General features: G+C 46.6%; 1 long non-coding RNA gene across 1 annotated transcript; it reads left to right on the forward strand.

Annotated features, from left to right (window-relative positions):
• Positions 1–166: 166 nt before the first annotated feature.
• LOC119433290 (uncharacterized) lies at positions 167–5408 on the forward strand. The gene is made up of 3 exons (XR_005188334.2): positions 167–843; positions 2610–2673; positions 5064–5408. It is a non-coding gene; the product is annotated as an uncharacterized LOC119433290 (long non-coding RNA).
• The last annotated feature ends 139 nt before the right edge of the window (positions 5409–5547 follow it).

Below are 5547 nucleotides of genomic sequence, written 5' to 3' on the forward strand. Positions count from 1 at the left end.
TCGAGGCTTATCAAAGATAGTAGTCTCGTTGCTGGTGCGTCCGTCGTCCTCAGAGATGTGCGCGCCCACTTTCGAAAGCGAAAAGCGCAGCAGATTCGTGCTCTGCGCGGCCTCCTCGTCGACACGCGGCAGCGTCTACGGCCCTCGCGAACGTGTTTCGCTTTCACCGGTAGCAAGTTGCGCCCCCACGCCGCTCTCGATCGTCGGGATCGTGGCTCTTCTTCCTGGCAAGCTGCCCCGCCGCTTTCGCGCTCGACTGCTCCGTCGTCGAGGAGAGGGAGCGAATCACGCCCGGCACCACCCAAACAGGACCGCGTCGATCGGCAGCTGCAATGGTGCACCTCCTCGCCCGCACATCGGCGGCGGGGATGCACCTGGACCTCTCACACCGCCGCGGGAAGGCGAGGGCTTGTTACCAGCGCGGCTTCAGCGTGCCATGTGTACTTCGCGAAAGCGTCGCCGACGCGACCGCGGTTCCACCGGCGTTGATCGCTCCACTGCCTAGCGTCCTCGGAGCCTCTCGACTGCGATACCGCGCCGGAGTGCGAAGCGCGCGTTTCAAAACCCATCTCTCGAGGCGACGGTCGTGCCCGCTACAGGACACCTCACGGCGAAGAAGCTCGTGCCAACTCTACTCGTCCACTACAGCAGCAGAAGCAGCGCTGTCTGCGGAATGGCAGCGTTCGCAGGTGGACTCTCCGGCTAGACCGCGCGCAGCCTCTGGTCATGCGTCGCGAGGCGTCATCGGCGTCCCATCATGATCGACCCCAAGGTGTTCGTCGCACTGCTCGTGCTCTCCACGGCGTTCATCGTTGCCGCCATCGTGGGCGCAGTTTGCTGTCTGTGAGTTGAGCGTTTTTGAGCGACGCGATTTTATGTGGGAGGCTACGCGCAAACGAACAGCAACCATTCTAAAAGCGGTGGCTGCTCCTCACGGACGCGAATAGGCAAACTTCCCGTTTTTTCTTTTGCGGCTGCGGAAGAAAGAACAAAAGTCATGTGCAGAGATCTGATCCGCGCTTCCTAGAAACCCGTTCCCGGTTTCATCTGGACGCCGGCCAAAGTTGCGCCGGTTGCGTGTCATATGCGTCGTTTTGCGAGACGTCGTCGAACTATTGCATGGAGGCACGTGCTTACGATACGGGAACTTCTGGAAAAAAAAAAAAAAAAAAAAAGCTTTAGTGCGACCGATCTGTAGTCCCCTAGCGCAAGCCGCTGCGATCGGTACAGCGCGCGCGCATGGCGAGTTCTGGAGGAACACGTTCGACTGCATTTGAGTCCGGCCCAATTTTAACCGGTATAATTTATGAGCAGATATCGCAGCAATAATCCAGTTGAAGACTTTCACCAGCATGGAGAAATTAAGAATTGCTATGGCTACAATATCTGAAACTGCAGGGCCATCGTGTAATTTAACACAAACTATTAGTATGCCATGTAATGCACGGCATTTGCTTGCGCTTCCAACTACTTACCAGTGCCAAATAGTTTTTTTTTTCTTTTTTTTTTCGGTTCACTGAGAACGGTTCAACATCAGTTCAACTCCGGAACGAAAAATCAGCGGTTCAAACTGGTTCATTAGCATAACCAAAAGAATAATTACAGGAAAACAGCAGAAATTTATTTTGTACAAGAACCCCTATGCTGCTGCTAAACTGAGCTGAAATACTACACCTGTTGTTCTTCAAGCTGCATGTAGTTACAAAATAATTAAGTAGATCCAACACCAATGCTGGAATCTGTGAAGCAAAGCTTTATTGCGAGGGAGAGAGAGAGAATATATGGAGGAAATGCAGGGAGTCTTCTAGCCTGCTACTCTGCTCAGAGTTTGGAAAGGGAAGAGTGATGACGTGGACAGACAGTAGTAGGATGTTCCTGTTCGTGGGCCCTCACAGCCTTGAATTTGGACCCGTGTTAACTAGAGAGGCTTGTTGGCTCGCTTTGTCGATATGTCCAGTCAGTGGCCCAGTAACACTATTTCATCGAACAGCCTGTTGATAACTGGCCAACAAAGAGATCAATGCCTACCGCTTACAGTCGCACTGGGGATAAGCAACAAGTATATGTGCTCTGCCGTCTCGGGTGCTTTGCATGCATCGCAGTCTAGAGAGTCCACGCATTGGATGTCTATGCAAACGGAGTATGTTCGCCATGTAACGTATGCTCACCACGGGTACTTTGCATGCATCGCAGTGCACGCATTGGATGTGATGCAAATGTAAACTCCGTTTCTATGTAAACAGAGTATGTTTGCCATGTAATGGAGTACAACACCTAGCCCCTGACACAATATGCTATAAGCTGTACCAATGACGCTGCTACTTTTAAATCGTGGCAAGATGGTGTGTATTTACAAATGAGGTAGCGTAGTTGAGCCATAAGTGTAGACAGTGCATGGATGAAAAGCTCCAGAAAAATCTGAACCCAAAACCATTACTTTTTTCCACTCGGTTTCCCTCCAGTGAAACAAATCTTAACATTGTAGCAGGAGAACAATTTTTTTTCTCCCAGTTTTCGGTTCAGTTCCGGTTCGATACCCTATTTAGGTGAAAGTTGCTCAAAGAAAGAGAAAAGCCATACCATTGAACTTTTTGTGTTCTTTCTCCCAGGTGTCGTGTCCTCAAGAAGGACTCTCGCAGGAGGCTCAAGGACGACTATGTCATTGTACTTGACGTAAGTGATGATGGTCCGTGCTCATGCCTGTAAATCCACTGTGCCTTTGATTTGTGCACTCGCCATAGTGGATGTTTCGCACTTGCGCAGGGACTACATACATGTTTACTGATATGGTAATCAATTGATGGAATGTGCAATCTATGTTAGACCAATTCTGTCGCACAACTATACTTCTATTCACACCAAGCAGGCAACTCCAGGAAGGCTAGAGACTTCTCTCACTGCTTGCACTCGCAGCTGAAAAATAGTGAGTCACACATGAAATATAGAGGCACGCATCATGTAATCCGATGCAAAATTAACTCATACTTTTGTGTCACAAAATATTACGTATTTATTACATCACAGGGGTTGGCAGGTTTGAGTCTACTTTCAACCAAAGGAGCAAGTGACGTTTCTGCGACAGCAGGGCACCACTTGACTCGTGACTGAGACATGCTAGAAGCACAAAGGTGCACAAATAATATTTGATCTGACCGTCATTTACACCCAAAAGTTCTAGTTGCAATATACCAAGTGCTTGTTTAAGACCATGCAGAATTTTTAAAAGTTTGCTTGCGACACATACCGTATTTCTATACATTGAGTTCGATTACTCGGAGAGGCAGATATTTGCACGAGAAATCAACATGCATAATAAACAAATTTTAAAAATCACTAATTCACTGTTTAAATATTTAACAACACATTTTTTTATTTACAAGTTGCAGCTGGTGAGTTCACAAGGTGTATCCACTGGGAATTAATTTTCAGTATGACACAAGTCTAGAGATATTCATTCCTAGAGGTTGCGACAAAATACATGGGCGTTCGTTGCTTTTGTACTTCAATGCATAAAATGGCCGGTTTACTAAAATAGTAAGTGGACCAACAGTGAATTTTTGCCGCAAGTTTCACAGCACCCATCTCGAAACCCATGCAATCCTTAGAGTTAATTCCAAGTGGATATGTTTTGCAAACTCATTGGCTACAATTAGTAAATATCAATATGTGCTGTAAAGTGTATTAATAAAGAAAGTGAATTAGAGCATTTTTGTTAGTCTATTATGCATTTCAATTTCTAGTGACAGTAATGTCCACCGCTTTGAGTAATCTCGAACAAAAACTACAATTACAGCAAGTGCCAGAGGGAATTTAAAAAAAATGCTGCATGGTCTAAAAAAAATCAAACAGCCTGTATATGAAGCAGCTATTCCATAGAATAGCATCACAGATCAAAAACAATGCACAGAGCGAGATTTCTACGGCTGCTCTGCCTGTGTAGCTTCTGTAACGATGCCTGCTATGTTTACACTTACCGGTAACAGAGGATGTACACTTTGTTTCTATGTAAACGGAGTATGTAAACTCCGTTTCTTTGTAGACAGAGTATGTTCGTCATGTACTTAACAGAATATGCTCGCCACAACTCCGTTTCTTTGTAGACAGAGTATGTTCGTCATGTAACGGAGTACGTAAATGGGAGTATGCTCACCACGCAATGGAGTATGTAAACGGAGTGTGCTCGCCCAAGAAATTTTCAAGGACAGTGCGCCTTCTGGATAAAGCAGTTGGACTGGGGAAAAAACTGGCAGCAATTCATTATCCACACGTTGGCACAGCACAGGAGTACTGTGCCAAGTCAGAAATTTAGGCCACAGTTTGCCAGGCGCTACTGCCATTGCACAATTCACGCAAATAGGGCTGAAAGCTATGTGATGAGGCCACATGAGCAAGTGTCCAGCACTTTAGAAAAAAAAGAAAAGACATTTGAGGGGCTCAAATGCAATATAGATACCTTATTGTTAATAGTTTACTACTTACCACTTGGAAATGATAAATAGGATGCCACTCGAAGCTTGTTCTTGCATTTTCATTCTGCCAGTTCCGGTCATCTTCACTTGCAAAAGCATGGTTGGCGGTAAAAGCGACATTTCATGGCACTTACATGCACCTTCGGCTTGACTTGATGTTTGCATCTTGTGTTCTTTTGTACTCAGTAATGGGACTCGCCAGTCTTTTGTGTTAATATACTCTTTATGACTTCAGTGAAGAAAAAAAAAAGACAAGATGACCCGATGAAAATGAAACGTGCAAAAATCATCACTTGGGCAGAGACCGTGCTGCCCCTTCGCATCTCGTATTACACCAGAGTGTCGAAGAGGCACAGTGCATAAATGACTCAATGCGTTGTCAAAGACCCCCCATATTTTTTTTTCCCTCGCTCTTCACCACCGGCATAAGCTACGGCGAAATGCAGCATCGTACTCTCACCTCTCTGCACGCAAAAAAATAAAAGAATGTACAGCACCAAAGTTTTGAAGGCGAAACCAGTTTCACAGCACCGTTTCGTCCTCGCAGTTCGTCGACGCATTCTGTAAATTGTCTTCTCTACCCACACATTTCAGGGAACGGAACCGCCGCCTCCGTATACTTGGAGGAGTGTCCGCTCGGATGGACGTCGTCAATAAATAGTCTTCTCTTCGCCATGGGGACTCCCAAAAAAAGCTGGAAGTCTCTGAGATCATCGGGAGCTGCTTGCACATCCAGGTGGCACCGTTTTACCAGCGAATCGCACCCAGGTTGCTCTCAGCCCACTTTGTCGCAACGGCATGCATCGCAAGTCACTGAAGATGGCCTCCCACAGCTGCACGCTTTCCAATCGTTCCCACACAATCGCAGTTCACGGGGCTGTCTGCCCGCATGTTCATAAGCAGTAAAACTATTTGCGACGCAAACAAACTCTCTGCTGTGTGCCTGATCCTTTTAAATGTGAATCGTAGCTGTTTTGAAGCTTGTCATGCGAGCTTCTCAAACCGCAACGAATTAGATCGAGTCCTCACTGTGGCTCCTGCACAATAAATGGCCACTAGGTTTGCATATTTTGTGCCA

This window comes from Dermacentor silvarum, chromosome 11 (assembly GCF_013339745.2).
Source record: "Dermacentor silvarum isolate Dsil-2018 chromosome 11, BIME_Dsil_1.4, whole genome shotgun sequence".
NCBI lineage: Eukaryota > Metazoa > Arthropoda > Arachnida > Ixodida > Ixodidae > Dermacentor > Dermacentor silvarum.